The 25953-nt window shown below is 38.6% G+C and overlaps 1 long non-coding RNA gene across 1 annotated transcript; it reads left to right on the forward strand.

Annotated features, from left to right (window-relative positions):
- The first annotated feature begins 1057 nt into the window (after positions 1–1057).
- On the forward strand, positions 1058–5915 carry LOC128651998 (uncharacterized). The gene is made up of 2 exons (XR_008401243.1): positions 1058–1170; positions 5309–5915. It is a non-coding gene; the product is annotated as an uncharacterized LOC128651998 (long non-coding RNA).
- The last annotated feature ends 20038 nt before the right edge of the window (positions 5916–25953 follow it).

Raw genomic sequence — 25953 nt, forward strand, 5'->3', positions numbered from 1 at the left:
TTCAGGGCGTGTGCTCATGCAAATGAGGAATGATGGAATATATCACCACTCGCATGTCAGGGTATTTCAGCCGTGTTGTATTTCTGATGGTCATTAGTGACTGCTTCTTCGCCCAGCCTTCCAGTTTCCACTTAACTTTGGCAGTGTGAGCGTTTGCGTTTCTGGCATCTTCTTTATGCTTCCGTGGTAAGGGCAGTGTTGTACTCTTCACAGATCATTGGCCGCAAAGATTCTTTGCCCCTTTGTTCCACTGAGGCTCAGTTCTGCAAGGATGGCCTGTGGGAGCCTTAAAACGGTGATATGCAGCCATTATTAGTGCGAGGGATACGGAGCTCCATACTGCTATCCCGTTGCTCCACCCACCGGAAGCCCCTTTAATGACTCTTGTTAATCTTGCCGCTGATCCTTCTGACCTGGCTTTGGAGAGGCTGCAGCAAATTTAATATAAGCTAGATGTTTCAAGTGAATACAGAAAAAGGCATCTCTCTTGAACATCACTATGATTTAGTCAATCTAGGCCTATAAGTTTCTCTAGGTACATATTGGCTGTATTCCTTATAAATACTAACATAATATAATTGAGATTAATTTGATTTGGCTTTTCTTGGGGCAAAAATATGAGAATACTTTTTTTTAATTTTAAATCACAAATATCGCATTCAAAAAACAAATGTTACTATAAAATAACTGTATATTAAACAACATGTGAGTTCATATAATGGTCAATACTGTATTCTAATGAGCTATAGCAGACTCATTTAGCAGTGAAAGGGTTTTTGTTGCATTGCAACAGAAGACTTGTCAAGCAGGGATAAGGTTTCTGCTGCAGATCATAGCTGTCAAAAGCCTGTAGGGCCTCAGGATTCACACATTAGGTTTGTGTGACACACGCGGAAACTCTGATGCCCTTGGAAGGGGTAACCAATACTGCTCTGATGACTGCTTTTAAAGGCAGCACCTGTTGCTTGTTGATTTGTCGACCCCAAAAATAGAAGGGGAATCGTGAGTCCTCGGAACGCCCTCTCCCCAGGAGAAATGAGCCTCTGTCTGGCCGGCCGTCAAACACTTCACAGGGACACCAGCTCAGCTCTCATCTTCTGTGCGCAATTTATGGAATTTAACCCTATCCTCTGATGGTGAAGATCAGCAAGCAAATCATATGGTTGCAAGGTTGCCTGACTATTTGAGCATTATACATATTGATGTGGGATTGACTGAAATAAAGAATGAGTCTTGTTTATCAGTGACAAAGAAAAGTCAGGAAGTGTGAAAGAGAACCCCACACACTTTGTTTACAATAATATAGTTAAAGGAATATTTTTATGCAAAAAATACATTCTCTAATTTCTTAGAGCATTACTGAGCTATGTGTTTAAACCACACAAACAGGTTAAACATATAGGTAAATGTTCTAGTTGCTGTATACTAGCCTTGTAGCTCTCAAGCAGTCAATCAGGAGTGACAGACGCACAACCTTGCCAAATGTCAGATTTATTCTGCATGGGGTCTGCAAGGCTTGTGGCTGAAATTTACCTATCTAATTTTGTCCCTTTAATTCTGCCATAATATTTGAACTATGAGATCCTTTATTCATTCAGTTTCATGAACTCAAGTTGTTCCACAGAGTGTCAGATACATTATTATGCTTGTCCACAATGTATGGTCAGTATATAACTGCAAAATGTTGTGAAATGTATTACTCTGTTTCACAGTGTCACATGCTTGATACTTTACCTTTCAACAAAAGATTAATGTTATAATAATACTGGCTGCCCACATTCATGTGTGAAGGATATGATAACCATAGAGTCATGCAGTGCTATTTACTATGAGTGTATTTCCTCATTGTTTTATTGTGTTATTAAAATGCCCATTATATTAAAGAGATAGAGTATTTAATTTTAAGACACTTTTAAATTCATTTCTATTTTCAAATGTGCTTCATTCTCTTGGTATCCCTTGTTGAAAAAGAATACGCACATATCATACACTAGTGGGAGCTAACTGCTGATTTGTGTCTGCACACATTTGACTCTTGTGATTGGCTAACTAGATGTGTTCATCTAGCTGCCAGTAGTGCAGTGCTGTTCCTTCAGTAAAGGATAACAAGATAATGAAGACATTTTGATAATAGAAGTAAATTGGAAAGTTGTTTAAAATTTTATGTTCTATCCAAATCATTAAATACAATGTTGGGGTTTCCTGTCCCTTTAAGTTAAAGTTATCTAGTATTGTGCTCTGAACAGAGAAGATGAGTCCTGTATACAAATAAAGGTCCTGATTACGAGTGGCACGCTAACAGTTAGGAAAAGACACATCAAAAATACATTACAAAGTACAGTTATATTCATAACTCTATCTAATAAAAATTATCTAAAAAAAATACACAAAAAGGTTATAAGGGCTTAAAGATATGAGGTTGCAGGTGTTAAAACAAAGACAGGCTAAGGTCTTTAACATAAAGATACATAAATACACATGTCTAAATATGTATATGTATGTAAATAATATGTTTATAACTCTGTACAGATGTATTTAAATATTTATGTATGTATTTACAGACATATATACACATATAAACATAAATACATATGTATACATATATAGACACATATATAAGTGCATTGGAGCCCTTTTCAGGCAAGTAGATGAAAACATGTAAAAACATATTTATGCAATATGCATATTTAATAAAGTGTTATACTGTGTATTTACTGTAAATATTTTACATCCCAATGTTCTGCACATAGCAGAATATGTTCTAAGTATTTTCAATTAGATATAAAATATTAAATAGATATTCCTAAATATATCTATATATAGCTATACCTATCTCTCTCTCTCTCTCTCTCTCTCTCTATATATATATATATATATATATATATATATATATATACAGTATATATATATATATATATATATATATATATATATATATATATATATATATATATATATATATATATATATATAGATATAGAGATATAGTGTACCATAATACCATCAGATAAATGTAGAAATGTGTATGTATGAATAAATAGAACATATTCTGCTATGTGAAGAACATTAGAATGTAAAATATTCATATTTTCTTATCCAGTTAGCGCACTTGAGAATATGCAATTGTGTTTGCACCATTAAATTCTATGGGGGAATCGGTTATCGCGCGCACAATATCCTAAATTCGTCTTTTTACGCGTGTCGGGTTAAAGCAAGTGATAACTTTTTACTTTCAACTTTTAATACAAGTGCAACACGACGCACGCAAAAAGCTTACTTCTAGCGCAGTTAACGCTCGAACAGGGACATTCCAATAGAGATCCACTTGTAATCTGGCCCTAAGAGATTAGATAGATTTTAGTGCATGTTAAATATTTAAATGAAAAAATTAAGGTGTCATTATTATGATGTCATTTTACATTTGTACTTTTTGAAAATATTTTATCCTGCAGATTAACATTTTATCAATTTGAATAATTAGTTTTGTAATTAACCACAGAAAATTAAACCTCTGAATTTAAAAATTCCTACAATTAAAGCTTGAACTTTAGTTCTATATTCATCTATATTACATTCATTTTGCTACGGAAAGCAGCTGAGTTGCAACCCTCCCTGATCAGATTTTAAAATCAGGCACATAACCTCATGCTCAGAGCAGGCGGACAGACATCGCCGGAAATCAACCCGATCGAGTACGATCGGGTTGATTGACACCCCCCCTGCTGGCGGCCCATTGGCCGCAAGTCTGCAGGGGGCGACGTTGTGAGCTGCTGGTGCAATGCTGAATATGGCGAGCGTATTGCTCGCCGTATTCAGCGAGGTCTGTCAGACCTGATCCACCTTGTATGATATTTACAACTGTTGTTGCAAACAAAAGCACAAGTTCATAGGAAAAAGTAATGCCCAAATCTCATTATCATTCACAAAAATAAGCAACCTATACATCTGAACTACTTCTGCAGATAGATAAAATAAGTCTAACTGGAAAGTCAAAGGAACAGACACTGCAAGTGGCCAAATTAAGTTTTGTCTATGTTTGCTACAGTTAGAGAAATAGGCCATTTTTGTATAAGGAAGTCATGTTATAAATAATATTTCATTATGTTTTGCCATCTTCTAATTCTACTTAGGATGCCATTTTTTTTGTGGGATTATGAGAATAAGTGGATTGTTTATATGTTCAAGAAATGGGGTTTTAAGATTTAAGCCTGTTGGAAAGCCTGGATTGCTTACAAGTGGTAATAGAGAAGAATAAATGCAGATACATTGGATGCCATAGGGATCCTTTTATTCTAGATAAAGTGAGTTTATTGTATCATAGGATATGTAGCAATGTGTTTTTCTGAATATACTTATGTTAGAAATATTTTATTTTATTTGATGTAAAATTAATTTAATCTAAAATGATCAGCACTGATTATTAAAAGGACAGTCTACTCCATATTTTTATTGATTAAAAACATAGATAATCCCTTTATTACAAATTCCCCAGTTTTGCATAACCAACACAGTTATATTAATATACTGTCTACCTCTGTGATTACCTTGTATCTAAGTCTCTGCAGACTGCCCCCTTATCTGAGCTCTTTTGACAGACTTAAATGTCAGCCAATCAGCGATGATCATAAATAACTCCACATGAGTGAGCACAATGTTATCTATATGGAACTGTGAAAAGCTGTCAAAATGAACTGAGATAACAGGCGATTTCAACGGCTTAGAAATCAGTTTGAGCCTACCTATGTTTAGCTTTCAACAAAGAATACAAAGAAAACAAAGCAAATTTGATGATAAAAGTAAGTTAGAAAGTTGTTGTAGACTGTCCCTTTAAATGTGTCAAATGTAGGGTGGGGCATATGCAGTCACATGCTTCTACATTTTTATTTAAAGGGATATTCTAGTACAAACATACTGGACTAGATTACAAGTGCCGCGGTATATTGCATTTTCGCGATTGCGAAAACTCCACTAGAGGTAAGATTTTTGCACTAGTCGGGTTGCGTTCCTATTACAAGTTTAAAAAAAACGTATTTTGTGCAAGTGGTAACCTGACTAGCGCAAAAATCTGAATATCAAATATCTCGTGTGCATGCCCATTGAAGTCAATGGAGAAAAAAAAGTGGGAAAAGAACCTAACTCTGACTATCACGCAAATACCATCACATTTTCGTAATTGCGCTAACAAAACATGAAAATATGAATATTTCATATTCAAATGTTCTTAACATAATGGTATATGTTCTCTTTATTCATAATTATGTATTACTACATATCAGATGTTTTTTTAAACAAATATATATTTATGTAGTGGGTGATGCCGCAGCTCTCAGCGTGTTACTATACGAACCGGAAGTGTCAAGAGGCAGAAGGTATAGCCTTGTCATCCAGAGTGCCGTAGCCAAAGTGGTGGATCAGACCGCATCAATAGAGAAAAGAAAAGGGGAAAAGGCAGGCACTCCTCATGAACCATAATGAAGTGAAAATATAAAAACAGCAATCTTTAATATTCAGTATAAAGCATACATACAGACATGGCAGGAGAACTGGGGTAAAGACCGTCTTTCTCCCAGACCTCCTAAAATGGCTATTTAAGCACTGTCTTTTAGATACTTTTGTCAGGCATGTGTAAGGGCTAGGTGTTAGCCCAAAAACATTGCTGTATATATGTGTACCTGTGTGAAAAATAAAGATATTTTAATTCATCACAGCTGGAGATATCTCTTCTTTGTGATTTCTATATTGTCAGCACCTGTTAATTGATACAGGTGAGTTTAATTAGAAATTACAGGAGTATCAAACTGTCCAGTTAATTTTTCGAGTTTTGCGTGGAATGTGTCAGATTTGGCTTTTTTTTCTCCCCACTTTTTTGTGTCATACCAATATAAACAAAATAAATAAACACGAGAATGTCTAAATATTTGTAATTGCAACATTTTTCTGGGTGAAGTGGTGCATTATCTGACAGAAATGAAGGGGTGCTAATATTTTTGGCCATGACTGTATATACAGATATATATGGAAATATCTATTGAAAAATACTTAGAACATATTCTGCTATGTGCAGAACATTGGAATGTGAAATATTTACAGTAAATACACATTTAAACATATCTATATACATACAAATACATCTTTAGCAACGTATCTGTATGTATCTCTATGTTAAAGTACTTTGTCTGCCTTTTTTTTTCACCGAGATCTCATATATTTGAGCCCTTATAACTTTTTTGCGCAATATTTTTAAAACATATTTTGTATAAGATGGTGTTATTATGAGTGTAACTGTACATTGTATTGTATTTTTGAAGTGTTTTGTGTAACTTTTTAATTGATTGCGATAAGAATTGTTTATTTTCTCTTACCACTGCCTCCCAATACACAAGCTTGTTCTTCAAAAACATAATATATCACCAAGGTGATTTTTGACTTCTGTTCTAATCCATATGAATCTCCACTGCTTGAATTAGTATATGTAAAAGAAAATGAAATGCTGGTATAAAGCACCAAAACTATAATAACCATGTTTTTAAAAGTCTTTCACAGATTTGTAATAAATCAAAAAAAAGATAGCAGCATTCCCTTATTTCATCTTCATATCTTAAGTAGGTCAAACTATCCTTCACTACAGTGTTAAAGGGAATAGCCCTTAATCATGCCATAAAATTATACAATAATTTATGGCATTTTAAATCTTTCTCTCTTCACCTCTTAAAGTTATATCATAATTATATACATATCACATAAATTTAAACTGACATAGAGACCTCTACTGGAAGACTACAATTGTTACAACAACATCAAAGAGATAATTTTCTTTATTTATATTTACATGAATATACAGCATTATACTTTGCAAATATCTATAGATCAAATAATTCATACACGAAAGCCTGAGATAAATCATCTTTATCTAATTACCAAAGAAATAGGGACATTCCATGTCCGTATCTATCCCTTTAGGATATAATGCTTCAAATTTAAAAATCCAGTATGCTTCCCTTAACAAAAACTCTCTATCGTCACCTCTTCTGGGTAACTTAACCTGCTCAACTATATGAAACCTGCATTCGCTCACACCATGACCAGCTTCTGTGCCCCCATATCACTTCTCCTAATGCTACTTTTGTGTTCATTGATTCTGTCCCTGACTCTATGGGGCTGATTTATCAGGGCCTGAATGGGGCCAAATACCCGATTCCGCGCGAGCCTTCAGGTTCAGGCTCGCCGGAAACAGGAGTTAAGAAGCAGTTGTCTTAAGGCCGCTGCTTCTTAACTTGTACACCTCCTCTGAGGCAGCGGACATCAATCCGCACAATCTCATCTCACCAGAACTGCTTGTGCAATAATAAATGCCGACAGCATATGCTGTTGGCATTTATCAATGTCGGGCAGACATGATTCGCTAAATCGCCCCTATGTATGTTCTTTACAATATAAGTTATCCTACAGGGACATTTAATTAAATGAACCACAAAGGTCTAGTTTCAGAGCGGACCGCAATATTGAGCTTGCACTTGCTTGATATTTGCACTCCACCTAGTAATTTTAGCACATGTAAATGTGCACTGGTATTACAAGTAAGTAATATACATATTTATGTAAAGTGAAAACATAGTCCTCCATTGACCTCAATGTAAAGGCATTTTAGGTGCCGTTTTTTGTTTTTTTTCTAACACCCCACATCCCCTTACTTTAACCCTTCATAACTGCTTTGTGCAGTTTTTGTTTGTTTTTTTTAAATAAAAATGCTCATCTTTATTTTTCAATGTAAACTACTATACTCTTTAATTTGGGGCAATTGGGGCATATTTTAACTTTTAACCAGAGGTCTGACCTCTGGTTAATTGCACTAAGCGCAAGGTTAAACCGCAAGTTTGCGTGAGTATTAACCAGCCACTTGTAACAGCTGGTTATTTAACACGTGTCCGAAAATTGGCAAATTTTCGTTAAGATAGCGTTCCACTCGTAATATAGCCCAAAATCTGTGTTAGTAGTGTAGAATCTTGTAATGGGAAACATATGACCTGTCCTTGAATGAAAAACATTTTTAGAGGTCAAGTTACATGGTTCAACAGATGTAGAAGAACCAACATTAGCTTTAATCAGTATGTCTTTTAAATTACATACTCTCTTATATGCAGGAGAGTGTATTGGAATATCAGGGGAATTATTGATATTTTTTCTGTTTTTCTTTATAATCCCTCCATAATTACATGAAAATAACCTACTTCTTTTTATCTTCAATGCCAATTCAATATCCTTTTTTATCATTCAGAAGGATAACCCCTTGCTAGAAATTGATTTCCCATTTCTTTCTACCTAAATCTTGCTATCATCTGATTCTTAAAAATGTACTTGTAGGTAAGGACACAATAAAGAAGAAGAATGCTGGTTTCCATAATATAATACGCTGTTTCTATCAGTATCTTTACTAAACAAATCAACTACCTGATACAGGACCTTTTCCCTGACAGTTGTATAAATGAAATGAATTCTTTCTTTACTATGAACCAACTTAAAGCTAATGTGAGATGCCACATTTTTAAATTCAGATACCAATTGTTCAAGGGACCCGATGTCAACCAACCATCTTAAACATTATGTGAGATGTCACAGCTTTTAATTCAGATACCAATTGTCCAAGAGTTCCAATGTCTCCCAACCATCTTAAACCTGATGTGCAATGTCCCATTGTTTAATTCAGATACCAATTGTTCAAGGGCTCCGATGTCACTCAACAATCTTAAATGAGATGTCACAGTTTTTAATGCAGATACCAATTGTTAAAGGGTTCCAATGTCATTCAACCAGCTTAAACCTGATGTGAGATGTCACATTGTTTAATTCAGATACCAATTGTTTAAGAGTTCCAATGTCACTCAACCAGCTTAAACTTGATGTGCAATGTCACATTGTTTAATCAGATAAAGTATATCTGGGTCCACACCGTGTATCCTCCAGTCAGTAACCCAGATTAACAAGCAAGCCAGACATCGTATCGAGCAGATTTTCAAGCCCCCAAATGTTATTGCATGTAATACGCCCCCTACGATGTTCCGTGATTTCACTGAGGTTCCTAAGTATGGAGAGCAAGTCCGGACATGCTTACAGTCACCTACAACGTGTTTCCCCCGGATCATGGCCCGGGCTTTCTCAAAGGAAGTATCTGCCCACTCCTATGTATAACTTGATAGAAAAAGGGAATAGTTTGTTTGCTCAACAATGGCATCGCTTGTGATGTGCATCCCTTGTCGGCAGCTGTGATTTTCTGATTCAGGTAACCGGAGGACAGATTGGGGAAAGCCCAACCCCATAGTTTCTGCAAGCAGTAAAATAGAAAAAAAGAGAGCATTCTCCCTTCTGAGATACTGTCAGCTGCTGTATGTCGGCATCCGAAAAAGGCACAGGCTAGGCTAAATCGGGTAAAAAAATTCCTTTATTGATCCAATGTTTAAAAACATAAGCACACACACCCCTCAACATACAGAGACCATCTGACGCATTTCACGCCTCTTATCAGTGCGTTCTCCTATGTATAGACTGTCTGCTATGTGCCCCCAGCACTTGGGCCCTTGTACCACTGCATCTGCTGCAACAATGGATGTTCAGCCCCTGTTAGCCAATCTGATTGTAGGGACACCTGATATTTACTTGTATCACAAATGTAATATGGGCATTTTAATTCATTTACAAAATTGGATTAGAATGCCATAATAAATTAAGCCAAAAACACTATAGATGAATACAAAAATTATATATACCTATCTAACGCCTAGATTTAGAGTTCTGCGTTAGCCGTCAAAACCAGCGTTAGGGGGTCCTAACGCTGGTTTTGGCCGCCCGCTGGTATTTAGAGTCAGTCAGGAAAGGGTCTAACGCTCACTTTCCAGTGGCAACTTTTCCATACCGCAGATCCCCTTACGCCATTCGCGTATCCTATCTTTTCAATGGGATCTTTCTAACGCCGGTATTTAGAGTCTTGGCTGAAGTGAGCGTTAGAAATCTAACGACAAGACTCCAGCCGCAGAAAAAAGCCAGGAGTTAAGAGCTTTCTGGGCTAACGCCGGTTTATAAAGCTCTTAACTACTGTGCTATAAAGTACACTAACACCCATAAACTACCTATGTACCCCTAAACCAAGGCCCCCTCACATCGCCGCCACTCTATTAAATTTTTTTAACCCCTAATCTACCGACCGCACACCGCCGCAACCTACATTATCCCTATGTACCCCTAATATGCTGCCCCTAACATCGCCGACCCCTATATTATATTTATTACCCCCTAATCTGCCCCCCTCCAACGTCGCCGCTACCTACCTACAATTATTAACCCCTAATCTGCCGACCGGACCTCACCGCTACTATAATAAATTTATTAACCCCTAATCCTCCTCACTCCCGCCTCGCAAACCCTATAATAAATAGTATTAACCCCTAATCTGCCCTCCCTAACATCGCCGACACCTAACTTCAAGTATTAACCCCTAATCTGCCGACCGGACCTCGCCGCTACGCTAATAAATGTATTAACCCCTAAAGCTAAGTCTAACCCTAACACCCCCCTAAATTAAATATAATTTAAATCTAACGAAATAAAATAAATCTTATTAAATAAATTATTCCTATTTAAATCTAAATACTTACCTGTAAAATAAACCCTAATATAGCTACAATATAAATAATAATTATATTGTAGCTATTTTAGGATTAATATTTATTTTACAGGCAACTTTGTATTTATTTTAACCAGGTACAATAGCTATTAAATAGTTAATAACTATTTAATAGCTACCTAGTTAAAATAATTACAAAATTACCTGTAAAATAAATCCTAACCTAAGTTACAATTAAACCTAACACTACACTATCAATAAATTAATTAAATAAACTATCTACAATTATCTACAATTAAATCAATTAAACTAAATTACAAAAAAAAAACCCCCACTAAATTACAAAAAAAACAAACACTAAATTACAAAAAATAACAAACACTAAATTACAAAAAATAAAAAAAGATTACAGGAATTTTAAACTAATTACACCTACTCTAAGCCCCCTAAAAAAATAACAAAGCCCCCCAAAATAAAAAAATGCCCTACCCTATTCTAAAATAAAAATTGTAAAGCTCTTTTACCTTACCAGCCATTAAAAGGGCCTTTTGCAGGGCATGCCCCAAAGAAAACAGCTCTTTTGCATTTAAATAAACATACAATACCCCCCCCCAACATTACAACCCACCACCCACATACTCCTAATCTAACCCAAACCCCCCTTAAAAAACCTAACACTAAGCCCCTGAAGATCTTCCTACCTTGTCTTCACCACGTCGGGTATCACCGATCCGTCCAGAAGAGGGTACAAAGTCTTCCTCCTATCCGGCAAGAAGAGGTCAAGAAGAGGGTCCGAAGTCTTCATCCTATCCGGCAAGAAGAGGAGATCCTGACCGGCAAACATCTTCATCCAAGCGGCATCTTCTATCTTCTTCCATCCGGCGTGGAGCGGGACCATCTTGAAGCAGCCGACGCGGATCCATCCTCTTCTAACGATGTCCTAAGTCCGAATGAAGGTTCCTTTAAATGACGTCATCCAAGATGGCGTCCCTCAAATTCCGATTGGCTAATAGGATTCTATCAGCCAAACGGAATTAAGGTAGGAAAAATCTGATTGGCTGATTGAATCAGTCAATCAGATTCAAGTTCAATCCGATTGGCTGATTGGATCAGCCAATCAGATTGAGCTCGCATTCTATTGGCTGTTCCGATCAGCCAATAGAATGCGAGCTCAATCTGATTTGATGTTTGATGAAGACTTCGGACCCTCTTCTGGACATCTTCTTGCCGGATAGGAGGAAGACTTTGGACCCTCTTCTGGACGGATCGGTGATACCCGGCGTGGTGAAGACAAGGTAGGAAGATCTTCAGGGGCTTAGTGTTAGGTTTTTTAAGGGGGGTTTGGGTTAGATTAGGGGTATGTGGGTGGTGGGTTGTAATGTTGGGGGGGGTATTGTATGTTTATTTAAATGCAAAAGAGCTGTTTTCTTTGGGGCATGCCGCGCAAAAGGCCCTTTTAAGGGCTGGTAAGGTAAAAGAGCTTTACAATTTTTATTTTAGAATAGGGTAGGGCATTTTTTTATTTTGGGGGCTTTGTTATTTTTTTAGGGGGCTTAGAGTAGGTGTAATTAGTTTAAAATTCTTGTAATCTTTTTTTATTTTTTGTAATTTAGTGTTTGTTTGTCTTTGTAATTTAGTTTAGTTGATTTAATTGTAGATAATTGTAGATAGTTTATTTAATTAATTTATTGATAGTGTAGTGTTAGGTTTAATTGTAACTTAGGTTAGGATTTATTTTACAGGTAATTTTGTAATTATTTTAACCAGGTAGCTATTAAATAGTTCTTAACTATTTAATAGCTATTGTACCTGGTTAAAATAAATACAAAGTTGCCTGTAAAATAAATATTAATCCTAAAATAGCTACAATATAATTATTATTTATATTGTAGCTATATTAGGGTTTATTTTACAGGTAAGTATTTAGATTTAAATAGGAATAATTTATTTAATAAGATTTATTTTATTTCATTAGATTTAAATTATATTTAACTTAGGGGGGTGTTAGGGTTAGGGTTAGACTTAGCTTTAGGGGTTAATACATTTATTATAGTAGCGGTGAGGTCCGGTCGGCAGATTAGGGGTTAATAATTGTAGATAGGTGGCGGCGACGTTGGGGGCGGCAGATTAGGGGTTAATAAATATAATATAGGGGTCGGCAGTGTTAGGGGCAGCAGATTAGGGGTACATAGGGATAACATAGGTTGCTGCGGTGTACGGAGCGACAGATTAGGGGTTAAAAATAATATGCAGGAGTCATCGATAGCGTGGGCGGCAGATTAGGGGTTAATAAGTGTAAGGTTAGGGGTGTTTAGAGTTGGGGGTTCATGTTAGGGTTTTAGGTGCAGACTTAGGAAGTGTATCCACATATGAAACAATGGGGCTGCGTTAGGAGCTGAACGCTGCTTTTTTGCAGGTGTTAGGTTTTTTCCAGGTCAAACTGCACCATTGTTTCCTATGGGGGAATCGTGCACGAGCACGTTTTTTAAGCTGGCCGCGTCCGTAAGCACCGCTGGTATTGAGAGTTGCAGTGGCGGTAAATATGCCTGTACGCTCCCTTTTTGGAGCCTAACGCAGCCCTTCTGAGAACTCTCAATACCAGCTTTGTTTAAAAGGTGCGGGGGTAAAAAAAGCACGCGTAGCTAATGCACCCCTTTGGCCGCAGAACTCTAAATCTAGGCGCAATAGATTGGAATGTGGTCTGTTTTAGCTATTGGCAGACTCATCTGTAAAGAAGCTAATAACATGTCTATACATGTACTACATACATCAAGGCTAAGGTTAAATGCACAAGTAAAAACTAGCATTAAAACAAGACCTATAAATTAAAATATATGCAAATTAAATATTTTGATCTTAAATTGGTCAATTTGTCTTTTGACAAAGAGATTCCTATTTGATTTTTAAGGGTTCCCTACATCTGATACAGTTTGCTCCTTATTCTCTTACAGGAGCCTCCCAATGTGGATAATTATACAACGTAATCTGATGCATCTGAAATGAAGTAATATGCTTGCAGTTAGAACAGACAGTGGCAGACCTTGATCTGACCCCACTTAAAGGTTAATGAACAGATAAGTGTGCACTACAGATTTTTTCAAACTAACAAGGTGAATGATAACCTAAGAACCTATGGAAGGTGTTAAAGGTCATGCACTAACATAGTGTTAATAAAGCTAGTCACCTGATCTGTCTGTGAGTTAGGTCAGAACACAGGACCATCTGTATAACTGGAGCATTACATTTAAAGTATTTTTGTTACTAGTATTTTTAAGCCAGGAGATTATAATAAAGATTCCAAGAAGTCATAAAGGAGCACATATTCATAATATCAGAGACATTGGGCTAGATTACAAGTGATGCGCAAACGGATTTTGCCCAAGCAATATTGTGTTTTTGAGAGCCTTTTTTCATTCCATTGATATTACAAGTTTAGCAAAATCGCGATTGCTCTAGTGCAATCACCCTTTACTCTTTACTCTTCAATCCTTACCGCAATCTCAGAGCTAAGGTTAACTGTTTTCCTAAACAAAAAAGTTACACAAAACACTTCAAAAATACCCTACAAAGTACAGTTACACTCATATTAACACTGTCTAATAAACATTATTACAAAAAAAATATTGCACGAAAAGTAATAAGAGCTCAAAGATATTAGATCTTGGTATAAGAACAAAAAATATAATTTATGCTTACCTGATAAATTCATTTCTCCTGTAGTGCAGTCAGTCCACGGGTCATCCATTACTTATGGGATTATAACTCCTCCCTAACAGGAAGTGCAAGAGGATCACCCAAGCAGAGCTGCTATATAGCTCCTCCCCTCTACGTCATATCCAGTCATTCGACCGAAACCATACGAGAAAGGAGAAACTATAGGGTGCAGTGGTGACTGGAGTTTAATTAAAATTTAGACCTGCCGTAAAAACAGGGCGGGCCGTGGACTGACTACACTACAGGAGAAATTAATTTATCAGGTAAGCATAAATTATATTTTCTCCTGTTAAGTGTAGTCAGTCCACGGGTCATCCATTACTTATGGGATACCAATGCCAAAGCTAAAAGTACACGGATGACGGGAGGGACAGGCAGGATCTTTACACGGAAGGAACCACTGCCTGTAGAACCTTTCTCCCAAAAACAGCCTCCGAAGAAGCAAAAGTGTCAAATTTGTAAAATTTTGAAAAAGTGTGAAGTGAAGACCAAGTTGCAGCCTTGCAAATCTGTTCAACAGAGGCCTCATTCTTAAAGGCCCAAGTGGAAGCCACAGCTCTAGTAGAATGAGCTGTAATCCTTTCAGGAGGCTGCTGTCCAGCAGTCTCATAGGCTAAACGTATTATGCTACGAAGCCAAAAAGAGAGAGAGGTAGCCGAAGCTTTTTGACCTCTCCTCTGTCCAGAATAAACGACAAACAGGGAAGAAGTTTGACGAAAATCTTTAGTTGCCTGCAAATAAAATTTCAGGGCACGGACGACGTCCAGATTGTGCAAAAGTCGTTCCTTCTTTGAAGAAGGGTTAGGGCACAATGATGGAACAACAATCTCTTGATTGATATTCTTGTTAGTGACTACCTTAGGTAAGAACCCAGGTTTAGTACGCAGAACTACCTTGTCTGAATGAAAAATCAGATAAGGAGAATCACAATGTAAGGCCGATAACTCAGAGACTCTTCGAGCTGAGGAAATAGCCATTAAAAACAGAACTTTCCAAGATAACAGCTTGATATCGATGGAATGAAGGGGTTCAAACGGAACACCTTGCAGAACGTTAAGAACTAAGTTTAAGCTCCACGGCGGAGCAACAGTCTTAAACACAGGCTTAATCCTAACCAAAGCCTGACAAAAAGCCTGAACATCTGGAACTTCTGCCAGACGTTTGTGTAAAAGGATAGACAGAGCTGAAATCTGTCCCTTTAACGAACTAGCAGATAAACCCTTTTCTAAACCCTCTTGTAGAAAAGACAATATCCTAGGAATCCTAACCTTACTCCATGAGTAACTCTTGGATTCGCACCAATATAAGTATTTACGCCATATTTTATGGTAAATTTTCCTGGTAACAGGTTTCCTAGCCTGTATTAAGGTATCAATCACTGACTCCGAGAATCCACGCTTTGATAGAATCAAGCGTTCAATCTCCATGCAGTCAGCCTCAGAGAAATTAGATTTGGATGTTTGAAAGGACCCTGAATCAGAAGGTCCTGTCTCAGAGGCAGAGACCATGGTGGACAGGACGACATGTCCACTAGATCTGCATACCAGGTCCTGCGTGGCCACGCAAGCGCTATTAGAATCACCAATGCTCTCTCCTGTTTGATCCTGGCAATCAATCGAGGAAGCATCGGGAAAGGTGGAAACACATAAGCCATGTTGAAGACCCAAGGTGCTGTCAGAGCATCTATCAGCACTGCTCCCGGGTCCCTGGACCTGGATACGTAACAAGGAAGCTTGGCGATCTGGCGAGACGCCATGAGATCCAGATCTAGTTTGCCCCAATGATGAAGCAGTTGGGCAAACACCTCCGGATGAAGTTCCCACTCCCCCGGATGAAAGCTCTGGCGACTTAGAAAATCCGCCTCCCAGTTCTCCACGCCTGGGATGTGGATCGCTGACAGGTGGCAAGAGTGAGACTCTGCCCAGCGAATTATCTTTGAGACTTCCATCATCGCTAGGGAACTCCTTGTTCCTCCTTGATGGTTGATGTAAGCCACAGTCGTGATGTTGTCCGACTGAAACCTGATGAACCTCAGAGTTGCTAACTGAGGCCAAGCCAGAAGAGCATTGAAAATTGCTCTTAATTCCAGAATGTTTATTGGAAGGAGTCTCTCCTCCTGAGTCCATGATCCCTGAGCCTTCAGGAAATTCCAGACTGTGCCCCAACCTAAAAGGCTGGCGTCTGTTGTTACAATCGTCCAATCTGGCCTGCGGAAGGGCATCCCCTTGGACAGATGTGGCCGAGAAAGCCACCATAGAAGAGAATCTCTGGTCTCTTGATCCAGATTTAGCAGAGGGGACAAATCTGAGTAATCCCCATTCCACTGACTTAGCATGCACAATTGCAGCGGTCTGAGATGCAGGCGCGCAAATGGTACTATGTCCATTGCCGCTACCATTAAGCCGATTACCTCCATGCACTGAGCCACTGACGGGTGTTAAATGGAATGAAGGACACGGCAAGCATTTAGAAGTTTTGATAACCTGTCCTCCGTCAGGTAAATTTTCATTTCTACAGAATCTATAAGAGTCCCTAGAAAGGGAACTCTTGTGAGTGGCAATAGAGAACTCTTTTCTACGTTCACCTTCCACCCATGCGACCTTAGAAATGCCAGAACTAACTCTGTATGAGACTTGGCAGTTTGGAAACTTGACGCTTGTATCAGAATGTCGTCTAGGTACGGAGCTGCCTCGCGGTCTTAGTACCGCCAGAAGAGAGCCCAGAACCTTTGTAAAGATTCTTGGAGCCGTAGCTAACCCGAAGGGAAGAGCTACAAACTGGTAATGCCTGTTTAGGAAGGCAAATCTTAGATACCAGTAATGATCCTTGTGAATCGGTATGTGAAGGTAGGCATCCTTTAAATCCACTGTGGTCATGTACTGACCCTCTTGGATCATGGGTAAGATGGTTCGAATAGTTTCCATTTTGAACGATGGAACTCTTAGGAATTTGTTTAGGATCTTTAAGTCCAAGATTGGTCTGAAGGTTCCCTCTTTTTTGGGAACCACAAACAGATTTGAATAGAATCCTTGCCCGTGTTCCGACCGCGGAACTGGGTGGATCACTCCCATTAGTAAGAGGTCTTGTACACAGCGTAGAAACGCCTCTTTCTTTATCTGGTTTGCTGATAACCTTGAAAGATGAAATCTCCCTTGTGGAGGAGAAGCTTTGAAGTCCATAAGATATCCCTGAGATATGATTTCCAACGCCCAGGGATCCTGGAAAGTCTGCCCCCCACTATATCCGTTTCCGGATCGGGGGCCCTCACTTCATGCTGTCTTAGGGGCAGCAGCAGGTTTTCTGGCCTGCTTGCCCTTGTTCCAGGACTGGTTAGGTTTCCAGCACTGTCTGTAGCGAGCAACAGTTCCTTCCTGTCTTGGAGCGGAGGAAGTTGATGCTGCTCCTGCCTTGAAATTACGAAAGGCACGAAAATTAGACTGTTTAGCCTTTGGTTTGACCCTGTCTTGAGGCAGGGCATGGCCCTTACCTCCAGTAATGTCAGCGATAATTTCTTTCAAGCCGGGCCCGAATAATGTCTGCCCTTTGAAAGGAATATTAAGCAATTTAGATTTAGAAGTCACATCAGCTGACCAGGATTTAAGCCACAGCGCTCTGCGCGCTTGAATGGCGAATCCGGAGTTCTTAGCCGTAAGTTTGGTTAAGTGTACTACGGCATCAGAAATAAATGAATTAGCTAGCTTAAGGGCTTTAAGCTTGTTCATAATCTCATCCAATGGAGCTGTGCTAAGGGTCTCTTCCAGAGACTCAAACCAGAATGCCGCCGCAGCAGTGACAGGCGCGATGCATGCAAGGGGTTGTAATATAAAACCTTGCTGAACAAACATTTTCTTAAGGTAACCCTCTAACTTTTTATCCATTGGATCTGAAAAAGCACAGCTATCCTCCACCGGGATAGTGGTGCGCTTAGCCAGAGTAGAAACTGCTCCCTCCACTTAGGGACCGTCTGCCATAGGTCCCGTGTGGTGGCGTCTATTGGAAACATTTTTCTAAATATAGGAGGGGGTGAAAAGGGCACACCGGGTCTATCCCACTCCTTGTTAACAATTTCTGTAAGCCTTTTAGGTATAGGAAAAAGGTCAGTACACGCCGGTACCGCAAAATATTTATCCAGCCTACATACTTTCTCTGGAATTGCAACCGTGTTACAATCATTCAGAGACGCTAATACCTCCCCTAGTAATACACGGAGGTTCTCAAGCTTAAATTTAAAATTTGAAATCTCTGAATCCAGTTTACTTGGATCAGATCCGTCACCCACAGAATGAAGCTCTCCGTCCTCATGTTCTGCAAATTGTGACGCAGTATCAGACATGGCTCTACTATTATCAGCGCACTCTGTTCTTACCCCAGAGTGATCGCGTTTACCTCTTAATTCTGGCAATTTAGATAGTACTTCAGTCATGACATTAGCCATGTCTTGCAAAGTGATTTGTATGGGCCACCCTGATGTACTTGGCGCCACAATATCACGCACCTCCTGAGCGGGAGGTGAAGGTACTGACACGTGAGGAGAGTTAGTCGGCATAACTTCCCCCTTGTTGTCTGGTGATATTTTTTTAACATATAAAGTTTGACTTTTATTCAAAGTAACATCTATACATTGAGTGCACAAATTTCTATTGGGCTCCACATTGGCCTTTAAACATAGTGAACAAACAGATTCATCTGTGTCAGACATGTTTAAACAGACTAGCAATAACACTAGCAAGCTTGGAAAAAACTTTTAAATAAATTTACAAGCTATATAAAAAACGCTACTGCGCCTTTAAGAAACATAAAAATGTGACACAGTTGAATTAACAATGAACCAAATATGTTAAAACAACCAAATTTTAACAGAAAATGTATAAAGTTAGCAGAGGATTGCACCCACCAGCAAAAGGATGATTAACCCCTTAATACCCAAAACGGATAACAGTTGAAATAATAAACGTTTTTATCACAGTCAAACACACTGTCACAGGTCTGCTGTGACTGATTACCTCCCTCAAAACTAGTTTTGGAGACCCCTGGGCTCTGTAGAGACGTCCTGGATCATGGAGGAAGAAATAGGAAGACTGTGACTAAATTTTTACTGCGCAATAAAGCGCTAAAATAGGCCCCTCCCACTAATATTACAACAGTGGGGAAGCTCAGTAAACTGTTTTTATGCAGAAAAAAACGACAGCCATGTGGTAAAAATCATGCCCATAAAGTTTTATCACCAAGTACCTCAGAAAAAACGATTAACATGCCAGTAAACGTTTTAAAATTGAAAATTATGAAGTGTTATTAATAAGCCTGCTGCTAGTCGCTTTCACTGCAGTGCAGGCTCAAATATTACTTTAATATTGACAGTATTTTCTTAGTGAAATTCCATTCCCCAGAAATACCTCAGAGTATACATACATACATATCAGCCTGATACCAGTCGCTACTACTGCATTTAAGGCTGCACTTACATTACATCGGTATTAGCAGTATTTTCTCAGTCAATTCCATTCCTTAGAAAATAATTTACTGCACATACCTCCTTGCAGGTGGGCCCTGCATGCTATCCCCTGTTCTGAAGTTACCTCACTCCTCAGAATGGCCGAGAGCAGCAAGTGGATCTTAGTTACGACCGCTAAGATCATAGAAAACTCAGGCAGATTCTTCTTTTAATGCTGCCTGAGAACAAACAACACACTCCGGTGCCGTTTAAAATAACAAACTTTTGATTGAAGAAATAAAAACTAAGTTTAACACACCACAGTCCTCTCACACGTCCTATCTTTAGTTAGGTGCAAGAGAATGACTGGATATGACGTAGAGGGGAGGAGCTATATAGCAGCTCTGCTTGGGTGATCCTCTTGCACTTCCTGTTAGGGAGGAGTTATAATCCCATAAGTAATGGATGACCCGTGGACTGACTACACTTAACAGGAGAAAAAAGGCTGGCAAATGGCTTTAACATTGAGACACATACATATCCATTTCTAAAGATGTATTTGTATGTATATATTTCCATATATATATATATATATATATATATATATATATATATATATATATATATATATATATATATATATATAAAACATGGAAGGGAACTGCACTCCAAGACCGGACCAGGTACACATCCCGTGTCTCAGCAACATCCAGCCCTGGGTGCTAAATAGCACTCCAAAAAAGCTGTGATGTCACCAGAGCCACAGGCAGTTAACCCCAGTCCGGAATGGGTGCAAGAAACAAGGGGGATTACAAACAAAAAGTAATACAACACATAGAAACACCCAGCACTCACCAGCTAGCTCACAGCTAAGATAAAATCACAACTGGAAAGGTTAGTTACCGCATCTGGCCAAATGGGAAAGCTCAGGCACCACGTCAAGGTCCTTTCCATTGCCTGATTACCTAACACAGCCACACCATCATGCGAGCTCACAAAGCCAAACAGACTGAGAAAAAAGAAGGGGTGCACAGGTGGATGTAATCACCCAGAGAAAATACAAAACATGGAAGGGAACTGCACTCCAAGACCGGACCAGGTACACATCCCGTGACTCAGCAACATCCAGCCCTGGGTGCTAAATAGCACTCCAAAAAAGCTGTGATGTCACCAGAGCCACAGGCAGTTAACCCCAGTCCGGAATGGGTGCAAGAAACAAGGGGGATTACAAAAAAAAAGTAATACAACACATAGAAACACCCAGCACTCACCAGCTAGCTCACAGCTAAGATAAAATCACAACTGGAAAGGTTAGTTACCGCATCTGGCCAAATGGGAAAGCTCAGGCACCACGTCAAGGTCCTTTCCATTGCCTGAGTCCCTAACACAGCCACACCATCATGCGAGCTCACAAAGCCAAACAGACTGATAACAAAGAAGGGGTGCACATGTGGATGTAATCACCCAGAGAAAATACAAAACATGGAAGGGAACTGCACTCCAAGACCAGACCAGGTACACATCCCGTGACTCAGCAACATCCAGCCCTGGGTGCTAAATAGCACTCCAAAAAAGCTGTGATGTCACCAGAGCCACAGGCAGTTAACCCCAGTCCGGAATGGGTGCAAGAAACAAGGGGGTTGTAAATTAAAACCCAGTTTATAATGTAAGTTAATGTGAAGTGAGGGAGTTAGGTTCCAGGCCCCTCTCAAAATTGTCATAAGTAACACCTAATACATTATTTTTAAAGCTTTGAAATGAAGACTTTAAATGCTAAACAGCGTTATAAACCTAATAATATAGATTGTATAATCATCAAACTAAGTTTAATAAACAAAAACATTTGCTAACCACACCTAATTAAATAATTACACAACAGACTGCATCATCATCAAACTAACTTTAATGAACAAAAACGTTTTTTTACTTTTTTTTCTGCAATCAGTTCTCTGCATTGTTAGCATGTTAGATAATATTGGGTCTGCACCTATTCTATGCATTTCAATCTGCAATGATTAATAGTCAGTTAGGCACCCTCATCTCAAGCAGCTGGACAGGAAGATAATAGGGAAGTGGCTGCTAAATCTTGTTGCTCAATAGCTAATGTCTGCTCTGTGTACACAGATCAATTTCAGGCTGTTAAGTTGCATAACTTTGCTGCAAAACAAACGGACAGCTCCACCTACTGGCTATTTTAATTAGTACACTGCTTTCCAAAGCTTTTCAATAGCAGTCACATGACTGAAAAAAAGGTTGTTATTCTGAAACGGCGCAAATTGAACCAGCGTAAACCGAGGGCCACCTGTATATATATATATATATATATATGTGTCTATATATGTATACATATATATTGATGTATTTTTATGTGTATATGTGTATTTACACTCATATATACACACATAAAAACATTAATATATATGTACACACATATAAACATATATATAAGTGCATTAGAGCCCTTTGCCATTAAGTAGATGAAAACACGTAAAAACATAATTTATGTAAGAACTTAACTGATAAATTAATTTCTTTCATATTGGCAAGAGTCCATGAGCTAGTGACGTATGGGATGTACAATCCTACCAGGAGGGGCAAAGTTTCCCAAACCTCAAAATACCTATAAATACACCCCTCACCACACCCAAGTAGTGGGGTGATAAAATAAGGAGTAAAAAAGCATACAAAAAGAGCAACTGGAAATATAATTGTGCTTTTATACAAAAATCATAACTACCATAAAAAGGGTGGGCCTCATAGACTCTTGCCAATATGAAAGAAATGAATTTATCAGGTAAGTTCTTACATAAATTATGTTTTCTTTTATGTAATTGGCAAGAGTCCATGAGCTAGTGACGTATGGGATAGAAATACCCAAGATGTGGAAGACCACAGAATAGTCACTAGAGAGGGTGGGATAAAATAAAAACAGCTATTTCCGCTGAAAAAAATTAAATCCACACAAAAGTCTTTTTCATAAATTTCACATAAATTACAAGAAAAATCTTAAATCATAAGCAGAAGAATCAAACTGAGACAGATGCCTGAATAACTTTTCTACCAAAGACTGCTTCTGAAGAAGCAAATACATCAAAATGGTAAAATTTAGTAAATGTATGCAAAGAAAACCAAGTTGCTGCTTTGCAAATCTGATCAACTGAAGCTTTATTCTTAAAAGCCCAAGAAGTGGTGACTGATTTAGTAGAATGAGCTGTAATTCTCTGAGGCGGAGACTATCCCGTCTCCAAATGAATCAAAAGCTTTAACCAAGATGCCAAAGAAATGGCAGAGGCCTGGAACCAGAAAACACAACAAATAGACTAGAAGTCTTTCTAAAATCCTTAGTAGTTCTATATAGTATTTTAAAGCTCTTACAACATCTAAAGAATGTAAAGATCTTTAAAGAGCATTCTTAGGATTAGGACACAAAGAAGGAACAACAATTTCAATACTAATGTTGTTAGAATTCACAACCTTAGGAAGAAATTTAAACGAAGTCTGCAAAACAGCTTTATCCTGATGCAAGATCAGAAAAGGAGACTCGCAAGAGAGAGACGACAATTCAGAAACTCTTCTAGCAGAAGAGATAGCTGAAAGAAACAACAATATCCAAGAAAGTAGTTTAATATCCAAAGAATGCATAGGGTCAAAAGGAGGAGCCTGCAAAGTCTTCAAAACCAAATTAAGACTCCAAGGAGGAGAGATTGATTTAATAACAGGCTTGATACGAACCAAAGCCTGAACAAAACAGTGAATATCAGGAAATTTAGCAATCTTTCTATGAAATAAAACAGAAAGAGCAGAGATTTGTCCCTTCAAAGTACTTGCAGACAAACCTTTATCCCAACCATCCTGAAGAAACTATAAAATTCTAGGAATTCTAAAAGAATGCCAAGAGATTTTATGAGAAGAACACCATGAAATATAGGCTTTCCAAACCCGATAATAAATCTTCCTTGAAACAGACTTATGAGCCTGTAGCATAGTATTAATCACTGAGTCAGAGAAACCTCTATGACTAAGCGTTCAATTTCCATACCTTCAAATTTAGCGATTTAAGATCCTGATGGAAAAACGGCCCTTGAGACAGAAGGTCTGGCCTTAAAGGAAGTAGCCAAAGTTGGCAACTGGACAACCGGACAAGATCCACATACCAAAACTTGTGAGGCCATGCTGGTGCTATCATAAACACATGTGATTGTTCCATTATGATCTTGGAGATCACCCTTGGAAGAAGGACTAGAGGTGGAAAAATGTAAGCAGGTTGGTAAAACTAAGGAACTGCAAACGCATCCACCATCTCTGCCTGAGGATCCCTGGACCTGGAAAGGTACCTGGGAAGCTTTTTGTTTAGATGTGCTCTACAAATAACCGATAATAATAATAATAATAATAATATTAGATGGGAAGCCATCAGATCTATTTCGGGAAGACCCCACATCTGTACAATCTGACAAAATACATCTGGATGGAGAGACCACTCCCCTGAATGTAAAGACTGACGGCTGAGATAATCCGCTTCCCAATTGTCTACACCTGGGATATGTATTGCAGAAATTAGACATGAATTTGATTCCGCCCAAGAAAGTATCCTAGATTTCATCGCTAAAGGACTGCAAGTCCCACCCTGATTATTGACATATGCCACAGTTGTAATATTGTCTGTCTGAAAACGAATGAATGATTCTCTCTTTAACAGAGGCCAAGCCTGAAGAGCCCTGAAAATAGCACAGAGTTCTAAAATATTGATTGGTAACCTCGCCTCTTAAAGATTCCAAACTCCTTGTGCTGTCATAGACCCCCAGACAGCTCCCCAACCTGTGATACTTGCATCTGTTGAAATCACAGTCCAGGAAGGACAAACAAAAGAGGACCCTTAAATAATCCGATAATGGTCTAACCACCAAATCAGAGAGAGTTTAGTGTTGGGATTTAAGAATATGAATTGTGATATCCGAGTATAATTCCTGCACCATTGATTCAGCATGCAAAGCTGCAGAGGTCTCATATGAAAACGAGCAAAGGGGATCGCGTCCGATGCTGCAGTCATGAGACCTAAAACTTCCATGCACATAGTCACTGAAGGGAATGATCGAGACTGAAGGTTTAGACAGGTTGAAACCAACTTCAAACGTCTCTTGTCTGTTGAAGACAGGGTCATGGATACTGAATCTATCTGGAAACCTAAAAAGGTAACCCTTGTCTGAGGAATCAAGATACTCTTTGGTAAATTGATCCTCCAACCATGTCTTTGAAGAAACAACACAAGTTGATTTGTGTGAGATTCTGCTAAATTAAAAGATTAAGCCAGTACCAAGATATCGTCCAAATAAGGAAACACTGCAATACCCTGCTCTCTGATTACAGATAGAAGGGCACCGAGAACCTTCAAAAAGATTCTTGGAGCTGTTGCTAGGCCAAATGGAAGAGCAACAAATTGGTAATGCTTGTCTAGAAAAGAGAATCTCAGAAACCGATAGTGGTCTGGATGAATCAGAATGTGAAGATACACATCCTGTAAGTCTATTGAGGACATGTAATGACCTTGCTGAACAAAAGGCAGAATAGTCCTTATAGTCACCATCTTAAAAGTTGGGACCCTTACAAATTGATTCAAAAACTTCAGATCAAGAACTGGTCTGAATGGATTTTCCGTCTTCGGGACAATGAATAGATTTGAATAAAAACCCAGACCCTGTTCCAGAAGTGGAACTGGTACAATTACCCCTGAAAGCTCCAGATATGAAACACACTTCAGAAAGGCCTGAGCTTTCACAGGATTTGTTGGAAAGTGAGAGAGAAAAAATCTTCTCACAGGAGGTCTTATTCTGAAACCTATTCGATACCCCTGAGAGTCAATATTCTGAATCCAATGATTCTGAACGGAACCTGCCCAAATGTCTTGAAATAATTTCAATCTGCCCCCCACCAGTAGAACTGGATTGAGGGGCCGCACCTTCATGCAGTCTTGGGGGCTGGCTTTGGTTACTTATAAGGCTTGGATTTATTCCAATTTCCAAATGAACAATGCTATGCAAATCAGAATCTTTTTCCCGTTGTGTTAAGCTATCCAACCAAAAAGTTGATGCAGCAGCAACATCAGCCATAGAAATGGCAGGCCTGAGAATATAGCCAGAATGCAAATAAGCTTTTCTTAGATAAGATTCAATTTTCCTATCTAAAGGATGCTTAA

This window comes from Bombina bombina, chromosome 3, assembly GCF_027579735.1.
Source record: "Bombina bombina isolate aBomBom1 chromosome 3, aBomBom1.pri, whole genome shotgun sequence".
In the NCBI taxonomy this organism is placed as follows: Eukaryota; Metazoa; Chordata; class Amphibia; order Anura; family Bombinatoridae; genus Bombina; species Bombina bombina.